We start from the raw sequence: 13,101 nt of genomic DNA, 5'->3' as shown, positions 1-13,101 counted from the left end.
CCTAAGGACAGAATGATTTCGTTCGACTCAGGCTATCTCTCTGTCGTCTTCCTCTTTTAATATCAGCTTTCTAACATTAGTATCAAGTTTTGAATGGAGAAGGGATTTCAGAGTTCTTGTTCCACTATTTTTTTTACTTGGTGATGATGATGATGCTCTTTCTAATAAGCATTGTTACTATGTGATTGGATAATTTTAGGGTTTGATTGTGTGAGATTGTAAAAGAAGAAGATGATTTGGGGCAAATGAGGGTTGGGTGAAAAAGTCGATTCAAATTATAGGGTGATTAGAAGAAAGAGTAGTTTGGCCAATAAAAAACATTTTAATGTCTAACGCCTAATATTAACGGCCTGGACTTAAATGGATTGAGAATTTTATTGAATTATTTCGATTTCGACGAGTCGAAATCAGAAATTTCAATCCTAAGTAGAGAACTTGCATTCTCACACATAAGTTTTTTTTTTGTTGGTAGATCACACATAAGTTTACAAGATATAGTAATAGTGTAGGAATAAAAATGAGGACGCAAACAGAGGTAAGATTGGTGGAATATCCAATCCCTCTCTATATTACATAATTAGACGAGTCACTTAGAAAAGAGTTGTGATCCATGGTGAAGCTAGGGAGCTTATTTGACAAAATCGGGTTCTGTTTGCCACCAAGCAATCTGGCCGGGTTTTCGACGGCAGTAGTCCAAGCGGGTACTTCCTTTAGTACCATTGACCCGGTACCAATCTTAGCCCCTTCTCCAACCCGAACATTACCCAAAACTTGAGTCCCTGCTCCCACCAAAACCCTATCTCCAATCTTTGGATGTCTATCTCCAGATTGCTTCCCTGTACCTCCTAAGGTGACACTATCAAGGAGGTACACATTGTCACCCACCACTGCCGTCTCTCTGATCACGATTCCGGTTGCATGGTCCAGCAAAATGCCCCGCCCGATCTTGGCTCCCTGGTGGATATCCATAGCAAACACCTCAGAGACCCGATTTTGAATTAACAGGGCCAACACATTTCGGCCCTTAGACCATAGCTTATCGGCTACCCTATAGGCTTGACAAGCCTGAAAGCCCTTCAAATGAAGGAGACATTGCACCTAACTGATACAGTCTGGGTCACGTTCCTTGGCTGCCCTGTGATCGTCCCTTATTGCTCTTCTGATCTCTAGGTCCTCCTTGAAGACGCCAGAGAAAACCTCAACCAGAGTATTAGAGGAAAGGGAAGAATTGCTCAGTTTCGTCACCAAATGTGTCGCCAGCGCCTTCTTCAGAGAATCATGGGCTAGAATTGTACAGAAGTAGTAGCCCGACAAGATGGGTTCTTGCTCCACATCGCGCTGAGCTCCTTCTCACACCTTTAACCAAATCGCATCTCCCCTGTATTCTCCACCATCGACGGTGACAGAGGAGACAGGGGTGTTTTGATCTTGATGAGTGATGGGAGCACAAGTGACGACATTGGGGAAATTGGGTCTAGAGAATTAAACATAATTGAAAAGAAGATGATCGACTACCTGGGTTCGATCAGAATCGTAGCAGGAGTTATCGAGGCAGGCGGACATTATTACGGTTTTGGTGTTGTAGCTATTGCGGTGGTGGCACCTGTAATCGATGGTGTTTCCCGGAACGACTCGAGAGCCAACCAAAGATGCAAACATATCAGGTTCTGGTTCGATCTTAGAAATTTAGAAGATTTGGGATTAGGAGATGGGCTTTCAAATCTTTCTGTAGTGAAGGTCTCCTAGGGAATCGTGGACGAAAATGGATTGCTTAAATAGAGTCGAAGAACGCTCCTACTTTTTATATTGCACATCAGTATCATACTGATAATATACTCTCCCATTTAATCTTGATATAATCATATAATTTTATATTAAAATGTTGATATATCCCATTAATATTTTAAGAGCAAAACAAATGTACATTTTATCAACGTTTTAAATACTTAATAAATTTATTACTATTTTTTTTTAGGAGGGAGAAAATGGATTTTATTGACAACTCATCAAATAGGAGTGATGCATTTGTCATTCCGATGAGACTTTTGTCCCCATATAACATCTTGTGTGCAAATCGTGCACCATGCACCTCTGCTTGATTCCCTACGACCATAGAGCATCCAAATCAGATCTATACGTCTTGAATGGCTGTTTATTGATTCTACACTCTCCATTTGACAAGTACCAAGATGAAATCTAGGAGCAACACAATTGCCTTCTTGAGAAGAACTGCAATTTGAAGCCAGTCACAAAGATAGGGAGGCAGTTTTCCTTCATCCACGGTCAAGGCTTTCTCTTGACCGAAGGGCTCGCATGGCGTGCAAAGGGTATCGGGGAACAATTAAGGGGTATTATCGATTTCATATTGTAAGGGATAGATAATTTATGAAATCTAAATGGGTGTAATTTTCCTTCACACATTGGTGCCGGAAAAATTTTCACACTAGTAGAGTTCTTGTAGAATCTGACCAATTGCATCAGTTTTTTGATATGAAAGGACCATACATTGTTGACTTTATAGGAGAAAGTTTTCCTACAACCTATTGCGGGTTCATAACATGAAAACAACCTCTCTTTGGAAACAGGGGGTAAGGCTGCGTGCATTTGTCCCGCCCAGAACTTATAGGGGGAGCCTTGAGCATTGGGATACTCTTTAAAGTTTTCATACAGCCATAGTGTAGGGTTCAACCACCATCCTAGGTCCTAAAACATCGTCCTATTGGATAATGTCAATAATACCCTCTCCCTATTACACGATACCCTCTCCCACCCATCCGAATGCCGTGGCCAAGGGGTCTACCTTTACTATGGTTGAAGAAAAACTTATTCTGATTTTATATGTATGTAACATATTTTAGGTCATAAGGATACATTAAAACTCAAGGACGATTTTTAATCAATATGAAAAGAATTGATGCTGTAAGGACTGCTCAATTGGGCTTAGGAAGGCTAGATTTTGGGCTATGAATGAGTTGTATGGGCCTTGAATCACTTGTTTATGAATTATTTAGCGTATTGAGCATTAATAATAAGTCCATAAAGTGGGGTGAAGTTAATATATAAGAACAGTGTCTTAAATATTAAGTTTAAACAAATATACTTTTTTTTTATTAAACTCTATTAAGTATAGTTGGTCTGTGAGAGTGATTAGAAAGTTCTTTTACAAATCAGTTTTGGAAATTTATAAGGTTATATAAATATGTATACACTATTGGCCAAACAACGGTCCAAGGATCAAACCATGGTTCCCTAGGGAGACTAAGATATTTATCCTTAGGGTTTTGCACGCCCTGGGTTAGCCCATGGTGTCCCATGGGTGTCCCATTTTAATTTTTAGGGCTTCCCATGGTCGCCCATGGGAACCCTGGTGCATCCCTGTTAGGGTTTCTCCTTCCCTCATATGTCCCATAAAATTTATTATCACAGTAGGGACGAAGAAACTCATCCCTAGTTGTTTGAGTTAAAATAATACCGCAAGCGTACGGGTCAATCGTAGCTACGGGTCGAACACGAGGAGATATATGCCACTCTATTTAATTAACTTAAAAGTAATGCAAAGTGAACCAAATTAAAGTGTTGAATTAAACTAATTAAACTAATGAAAATTAATGCATCCTAACTCATAAGCATCTAACAAAATTAAAGGATGAAATTGGTGTCCTAACACATGAGCATCTAACCTATCAAACTAAAGCGAATTGAAAGGAATAACAAAAACGCAACCACACTTCATAATCACATAAAAAGAAACAAGAGAATAAAAGTGCATCCACATACCACAACCATATAAAAAAAATAAAAGAAATAGAGGGAGAAGAAGAAGAAGATAGAGAGAGATGGAGGACAGGGAGAATGAGATACCTTGATGTGCTTGAATACTTGAATAAACTCACCATGGCTTCCTCTTCTAAATCTCCATGTCTTGTCATCAACATAGGAACTTAGACTAGAAAGCTTTAAACTAAAACTATTACAACCATTAAACTAGCTAGACTTATGAAATCAAAACTAAGAACTTGAAATCAAAACTAAGAACTTAAGCCAAAAATAGGAAAAAAAGAGAAAATTTCACTAAGTGAATGAAATAAAAATTACACTAAAAAACTGAATTAAAATTGAACTAGAAACTAACTAAAAACTGAACTAAAAAACTACTAACTCCTTACAACCCAGAGGGTAAGGGGTATTTATAAGAGGAAGAGAGGAGAAGAGAGAAGAGGGAAGTGTAGGAGAAATATTCCCTAAGAAAAAAGAATATTCTCTTCTCCTTCCTCTTTTACAATGCCTTGAATCATAAGAAAAAAGAAAAAAATAGAAAGAAGAAGAAGAGAAAATTGTTTACATAGACCTTCTATTTATAGAAAAGTAAACTTCCAATTCTAACAAGTGTTTTCTTTTTTTTGTAGATATCTTCTCCAAGCAATAAAATCAAAGCATCTTTGATTTTTCAACTTTCCATAGGTGAGAGAATATCTTTCAAAATAAATCTATCCCAAATAGAATTTCAGAAGTGCCCTTGAGAAGTTGGAGGAGATAGAGAGTAAGGGTGATGACTAGGATTCCTTCAAGAATAAATAAAATACCCATTCTGTCCTTCAGAAAACGTGAAGCATGGGGTGCTTATATAGGCCTCACCACTGTGTTCCTTACGAAAAATTACCCAAAATAGACCCAAATTTCGTCCAATTTGGAGTTCGGGAGCCCAAGATATCTCAAGTTGAAGTTGGATTGTCCAGAGCCCTCCAAATGGAATCTTTCGGGTACAGGAAATATAACTTCTGGTTATTGCGTTAAAACCCCTAGAATCCGAACTTTCGCTTCACTTTATCTCCGGCCGACTGTCAATAATTGCAAATACACCCCTACAGACCATTTTCACGCTTCGTTACGAAAACGGCCGTAACTTCTTCGTTTCAACTAGGAATCAAGTGCCGTTTGAACCGTTACGAAGCTGACTCGATGGGCTACACATCCAAGCCATTAATACCTTTAAACAGCTTAAAAACATTTCTTTAGCATCATCTCTTCCATTTTCTCAACAATTCACCTAAAACCTGAAAAGCACAAGAAAACACCGAGTAACTCTGTCCAATGTGGTAAAATGTATGATTTATGCCCTAAGATTTCACACATAAATGTGCTCATCACTAGTCCATCACATGGCAAGGGGGATCCATCCCTAACTCGAATGCGCAGCAGAAAAGGTTGATAAAAGTTTCTTTTGCATCCCATAAATATTAATAATCAATGAACAAAAGGAATTAATAAAGAACTGCTAACCTGGTGAGCCTCAAGTGTTGCTCCTCCAATAGACAGTGGTTCTTCCTCCAGCGAGTGGTCCAAGCAAACAGATCTAAACCTCCAATGGTGCTACCAAGGTTCTACACGCCAGTCCCAGATGCCCTCAAACTCCTCAACACAGATCTAGGGTTTCACAAACCCTAACTCTCAAACACAGGTGAGAGAAGCAAGAAGAAGAAGAGAGATCACAAGAGGGAGAGAGAGAAACCAAAAATGTAGGAGAGAGAATGTCTGCTCCAAAAACGTGGAGAGCTTCTCTCTTCTACGTTTTATGGTCCCTTATTTATAATAATAGGGTTTAATTAAATCCTAGATAGATTTAATAGAGCCCTAGTGAGAGTCTGACTCTCTCTCTCTCAGTCTGGCAGTTCTGTTTAAACTCAAAGTGCTACATAGGTGAAGAAGTAGAATCTAATAGGGAAAGTATTAATTAGATTCTTTATTTAATTATTAATGGATAATTATATTTAGCACCAAATCCATTAATTAAATAAAGAGCCAATTAAATTAGCAAATTCCAAATAACTCCCTATATGATAACAATTTATCATATACAACCCCCCCACTAATCAACACCATCATTATGGAATCTAGGGCATGTACACATGTACTGCCAAACCCCAATCCATAGTACATGTTCATATAAGAGTGTCTGTGCATCCGATCGGGTCCCGCAAAACTCGATAAAACATTTTATTTGAAATAACTATAAATAATGTATCATTTTATGTAAAATAAATTTTGCAAAATCATTTCCAAAACGATACTGGATCCAGATTCTGATCCAACCATGCATAGACAGTCTCTATCTTGGTGTTCTCCAATCGGGCAGTGGTGACCGTGTTGGATAACTCCTTCACTCACAAAGTGTTCACGCATTCCCAGAACATCGACTTTGACTCGCTTGAGTCTCAGTCATTGATGAACCAAAGAATGCGATCACACTTTACAGGACAGTGGTTCCCTCAGTACGAGTGTGGTGACACATGTCTATTCCTTCCTACATCCGGCGTAATACATGAGGGAATCGACAAAGTAGATTCTTTGCCAATGCACACATCAAACATGTGAGCACTCGCATTCGTACCTGATATCACATGTCTAGGCATACCCAATGCGACGACCATATGATAAGGGTGCCCAGCCTAAGCCCTAGTCGTGACTACCATTTTAAGTATAACTTACGGACACATAATGCTCAAAAAGTTTATATCGCATGTGACAATATTAAACTAAAATGTATAAATGTTCAATACAAAGGTGAATCGGGTTGAACCGGACCGAACCGGATTTGATGGACACACACTTGTCCAACAATCTCCCACTTGTACATCAAAGCCAATTCCCCATACATTTTAAACCCATGCCCTCCATGTGTTTCTCAAACACTCCTGGTGACAAACCCTTTGTCATGGCATCAGACACATTTTCAGTTGTGTCCACTTTGGAGATACTCACGTCACCCTGCTGGATAATCTCTCTGATGAGGTGATACTTCCGTTGCACGTGCTTGTTCCTCTGATGAGCCCTAGGCTCCTTAGCTTGTGCAATGGCCCCTCTATTGTCACATAACAGGGGAATAGGGCCCTTGACAAGATCAGGGACTACCTCCAAATCTGATAGGAATTTTCTCAGACAAACACCTTCTTTTGCTGCATCACAAGCTGCAAGGTATTCTGTTTTGATAGTAGAATCGACTATAGACTTTTGTTTCGCACTCTGCCACATAATGGCACCTCCACCCATTAGATATACCATCCTGGACGTGGATTTTCTATCATCCTTGTCAGTTTGGAAATCCGAATCTGTGTATCCCATTACTGACAACTGATCAGATCCAAAAACCAAGAAATATTCCTTAGTCCTTCTCAGGTACTTGAGGATAATCTTAACAGTACTCCAATGCTCGCGTCCAGGGTTAGATTGATAACGACTTACCATACCTACTGTATAGCAAATGTTCAGCCTCGTACACAACATAGCGTACATAAGACTCCCTACTGCTGAGGCATAGGGAATCCTCTTCATCTCTTCAATGTCTGTCTGAGACTGAGGACATTGAGATCTGGAAAGACTGACTCCATGTCTGAAGGGAACACTTCCCCTCTTGGAGTTCCCTATACTAAATCTGGCTAGGACTTTGTCTATATAGGTAGCCTGTGACAAGCCTAGCATCTTTTTCTGGCGATCTCTTACGAATTTGATCCCAAGGATATAGCTAGCTTCACCAAGGTCTTTCATAAAAAATGTTGTGGATAACCACTGTTTTACTGATGAAAGGAATCCTACATCGTTACCAATTAGCAATATGTCATCTACGTATAAAATAAGAAAACATACTGCCCTCCCACTGATCTTCTTGTAAACGCATGGTTCATCCATGTTTTGATCAAAACCAAACGATTTGATTGATTGATCAAACCTGATGTTCCAGCTCCTGGAAGCTTGCTTTAGCCCATAAATGGACCTCTGTAATTTGCACACCTTTCTTTCTTCCTCCAAGGAAGAGAACCCCTTTGGCTATTCCATGTAGATTTTCTCTTGAAGGAACCCATTTAGAAATGCAGTCTGCACATCCATCTGCCAGATCTCATAATCAAAGTGTGCTGCGATAGCTAATAAAATCCTGATGGATTTCATCATCGCTACGAGTGAAAAGGTTTCCTCATAGTCTATATCCTCTTTCTGGGTATAGACCTTTGCTACCAGTCTCGCTTTGAATCTTTCGACCTTTCCATCTGCGTCCTTCTTCCTTTTGAAGATCTATTTGCATCCAATTGGCTTGACGCCAAGTGGTGGATCGACTAGAGTCCAGACCTTGTTGGAATGTATCAAATCAATTTCAGAGCGCATTGCCTCCAGCCACCTAGTGGCATCAACATCCTTTAGAGCCTCAAAGTATGTCATTGGATCATCATCCGATTCAACCGATACCATGTGAAACTCTTCCATAGTTTCCTCTTCGGTTAGAAGAGTTAGCCTGGTGGGTGGTCTAATAGTCCTCCCACTACGTCGAGGTTCCTCAGGTGTTGGTATTTCGGTGGGTATGTCAGTTGGTCTCACTTCTGGAAGTGATGTTTCTGAGCCATCTGATAACTCTTTTAGGACTACTGGTTCGGACCTCTGGGTCATCATTTCTTCCTCAAAAAATGTGACATGTTTACTTACAATGACCTTTTGGTCAACTGGGTCATAAAAATAATAGCCTATCATGCCTTTGGGGTAGCCTAAGAAATAGCATCTCGAAGTCCTGGATTCCAACTTGTCTATCTGTTGCTTTCGCACATGTGCTATGCAACCACATACCCTAAGGTGTTGAATACTGGGCTTTTGCCCCTTCCATAACTTAAAGGGTGTCTTGGCTACAGACTTAGATGGAACCCTATTCAAGATATATATCGCCGTCTCTAAAGCATACCCCCAGAAAGAAAGAGGCAGCTCACTATAAGTGAGCATCGTCCTGACCATATCCAATAGGGTCCAATTACGTCGTTCGGATACATTATTTTGTTGTGGTGTGCCTAGATTAGTTAGCTGACTAACTATCCCTTGGGATATGAGATGTTCTTTTAACTCATCCAATAGATACTCCCTTCCACGATCTGATCGTAAGGACTTGATGCGTTTATCGAGCTGTCTTTCGACCTCGGATTGGAATTCTTTGAATTTATCAAAGGCTTCCGATTTCCTATGCATCAAGTATATGTAACCATATCTAGAGTAATCATCGGTGAACGTGATAAAGTACTCATACCCATATCTTGCTTGTATGTTTATGGGTCCTCACACGTCAGTGTGTATCAACTCCAACAGATCTGTGGCTCTAGCACCTTTATTGCTAAAGGGTTTCTTGGTCATTTTGCCCTGAAGGCATGACTCACAGGTGGGGAATGGTTCCACCCTCAGACTCTTTAAGGGCCCATCTCTCATCAATCTACTAATTCGGTCCACATTTATGTGGCCTAATCTTAGATGCCACAGATATGTTGAGTTCACTGGAGCTGCTTTCCGTTTAAAATCAACATTTGAAACAACATTCGTTCTAATAGGGCAATCTAGAAAATACAAACCACTTTGCATATATCCAGATGCCACAAAGGAATTATTAAAACGAATAATCAATTTAGAATTAAAGGAAAAACTATATCCGTCCAAAACAAGTTTTGAAAATGAAATTATCTTCCTCTTGAAAGAGGATACATAATAGCAATCCTTTAAAACTAAACTAGCAGAACTAAAATTTAAAATAAAAGTTTCCATAGCCAATGCCATGGTCTCAGCTCCAGTGCCCATCCGAAGACGCACTTCATTTCTTTCTAGGTTCCTTGTCTCTTTGAACCCCTGCAAATCATTGCAAATGTGAACAGTGGATCCACTATCCACCAACCAAAAATTGGTCTGTTCAAAAGATAAATTAGACTCATAAAGAACGTGAACATCACATGTACCTTCTTTAATAGCCTTTGTTTCAACCGGCTTCTTGTCTTTCAAAGTTGCCAGGTAAGCACCACAGTTTCTTTTCCAATGACCCTCCTTCTTGCAATAGAAGCACTTGCCTTTGCCTTTTATTGTCAAACTTCCCACCCTTGGCTTTCAGGGTTTTGCCCTTACTTTCCTTTTTCTTCTTCTTTCCATTTGAAGAAGGCTTTGCCTCAGTTGCATTGACCTCAGCCTTGTCCTTTTTCAAGGATGCTTCAACCTCTATCAGTGCATTAGCAAGCTCAATGAGCTCCATCTCCTTCTCGGACATCTTGTAGGACATCCTAAAAGGTGCGTAGGCAGAAGTGAGTGACGCTAAGATCACATCAGTCTTGTATCGCAGGCTGAAATCAGTCCCCATGGATTCCAATTTTTCAGACAAATTGATCATTTTCATTACATGATCCATCACTGGAGTCCCCTAGGACATCTTGGAGTTATGGATTTGACTCACCGCATCAGAATGTGCGTGTGTCAACTGCCTATTGAACAATTCAGCAAGCTTATCCATTTTACCCCCAGCAGTGCGTATATCCTTGACTGAGTCTACAACTGACTTTTTCAACGATCCTAGGATATATAGTGATGCCTTGGAATCCCTCATGAGGAACTCTTGCATCTCTTCATTTGCCTCAAAATCGTTCGGGTCGGGTTGAGGAGGAACTTGTTCATCTAGAACTGTGTATAGTCCTTCAGCAGTCAGGAGCAACTTAATGCTCTGGTACCAATCTACATAGTTTGTACCATTAAGTTTGTATTCGCTAATAAGTGTTAACAGGTTGGAATTAACGGCAGCCATCGTATATTAATCTACACATGCACAAGTAAATAACCACATGCTAATTAATGACCATTGAAAATAATAAATTGAGCACACACACATCAATGGTTTTTCATGATTTGGGTTTTCCTCATAACCCAAAAGATGAATTGGATACCTACAACCCTTGCATGCATAATTTACCCTGTCGGGAGTCATTATACACACCATGGTAGTGTGGACTAAGCTGTCCGCCTCATGGGCTTCTAATATTTTTGGCCACCTGGGTGTCATATCCAGATCCTATCGGCTGACATACACCCAAGTCATGTACTTATCTATTGCATTAGTTAGAATCATGGAATCATGAAAGATGACCCACTGTCGTAGTGCCCTCTCACTATCCATACCCTTACGTATCTAGCTAGAGGTAAATATAGATAAATGTGTGACAGAGATCCTGGCAATGTCATGTTGACTTGTGCGGGGTCATGTCACACACTTTCTACATTTATCTTCAATAGGAGACCATGGACATGTCTACCGATTAAGACTTGTCCATATCATACATGTATTGTGAATAAAGAGGGATTAATTAACTCTCACATACATAGATAGATTTAAACAACATAATTAATCAACATTAATTAAAAGTGATTATGGGATGACGATATTTTTATCAGAAGCAATTAAAGAACCCTCCCAATAAAAATAAAACTAATAACTTTGGGTGCATTTATCATGCCATGGATGCCACGCCTCGATCATCTCCTCCGCCCGATTACGTCTTCAAAGTAGGTGACTTGCATCTCCATAAGCTTTGGGCACCACATGTGGATCACCATCAACATGCCCTGGGAGTCCTAACTCCTCTAAAATTACAATGGAAACCTAGAAAAAATTCTACACTTTTTTTTCCATAATAATAAAAAAACCCCGCATGGAGAAACCAACCCACCGTTTGGGCTACCCATAGGGTGGAGTACATTTGTTTATAAAAAAGATAGGGGGAGAGAGAGAAACATCACATCCACCCATAACCTCATGTATCACATACAGAAACAATCCATCCATTTATTAGAATGCCATTCCCATAATCATATCATAATATAATTCCCTGCATGGGCATTAAAGCAAGTAAACCAAAAATTAAAACATGGATTCCTTCAATTATTGAACCACCACATCGCATGTGATAACATGTATCCAAGCCCATAAAATTAAAATCACATTTTAATTACAAGTGGGTAAAGAGGGAATCTCTTCACCCATCATCATCCTCCAAAAAACAAAACAAAATAATAAAATTCTGATTTGAAAAAAAATGTTTTTTTTTTAAAATTTTTTATTATTAAACTGGAGGGAAAACAAGGGGGATGCATGCAGCCCATATGCGCAGGCTGTAGGCACTCCCTGCGCAGCCCATAGGCGTAGGTTAAAGCCCACGGATAGCAGCCTACAGGCCCGCAAACAGCAGTCCGCAAGGGGATGCGCACAAGGGTAGGTTCATGGGGAAGGGCGTGCGCAGAGTCTTGGCAGCGTGCGCTCCCCCTCCCCCCCCCCCCCACATATAGAATATGATTAAAAATTTTTAAAATAAAAAATTAGTAATCACAACCTAATTGGATACATGCTTCAATAGTTGGAATAAATAAAACAAACTAAATCCATCATCACATGGGTAGGTTGTTACACTAACAACCTTGTAACTACCCATGTGCACATGGGAAGCTTGTTACAACAACCATATTCTAATCACCCATGTGCTAACTTGCATCCCACTCATGATAATTACATTAAACTATTAATTATCTAATATTCATGGGTGGAAAAGGTGGCTCTGATACCACACTGTTGGCCAAACAACGGTCCAAGGATCAAACCATGGTTCCCTAGGGAAACCAAGATATTTATCCTTAAGGTTTTGCACGCCCTGGGTTAGCCCATGGTATCCCATGGGTGCCCCATTTTAATTTTTAGGGCTTCCATGGTCGCCCATGGGAACCCTGGTGCATCCCTGTTAGGGTTTCTCCTTCCCTCATATGTCCCATAAAATTTATTTTCACAGTAGGGACGAAGAAACTCATCCCTAGTCCATCACATGGCAAGGGGGATCCATCCCTAACTCGAATGCGCAGCGGAAAAGGTCGATTCGAGTTTCTTTCGCATCCCATAAATATTAATAATCAATGAACAGAAGAAATTAATAAAGAACTGCTAACCTGGTGAGCCTCAAGTGTTGCTCCTCCAATAGACAGTGGTTCTTACTCCAGCGAGCGGTCCAAGCAAACAGATCTGAACCTCTAATGGTGCTACCAAGGTTCTACACGTCAGTCCCAGATGCCCTCAAACTCCTCAGCACAGATCTAGGGTTTCACAAACCCTAACTCTCAAACACAGGTGAGAGAAGCAAGAAGAAGAAGAGAGATCACAAGAGGGAGAGAGAGAAACCAAAAAATGTAGGAGAGAGAGTGTTTGCTCCAAAAACATGGAGAGCTTCTCTCTTCTGCGTTTTATGGTCCCCTATTTATAATAATAGGGTTTAATTAAATCCTAGATAG

The 13,101-nt window shown here is 40.0% G+C and overlaps 1 pseudogene; it reads right to left on the bottom strand.

The window, feature by feature from the left end:
* Positions 1–559: 559 nt before the first annotated feature.
* LOC122641070 lies at positions 560–1,698 on the bottom strand (annotated as a pseudogene).
* Positions 1,699–13,101: the final 11,403 nt, after the last annotated feature.

This window comes from Telopea speciosissima, chromosome 9 (genome assembly GCF_018873765.1).
Source record: "Telopea speciosissima isolate NSW1024214 ecotype Mountain lineage chromosome 9, Tspe_v1, whole genome shotgun sequence".
Lineage (NCBI taxonomy): Eukaryota > Viridiplantae > Streptophyta > Magnoliopsida > Proteales > Proteaceae > Telopea > Telopea speciosissima.
This window is presented reverse-complemented; position numbering and strand designations above follow the sequence as displayed.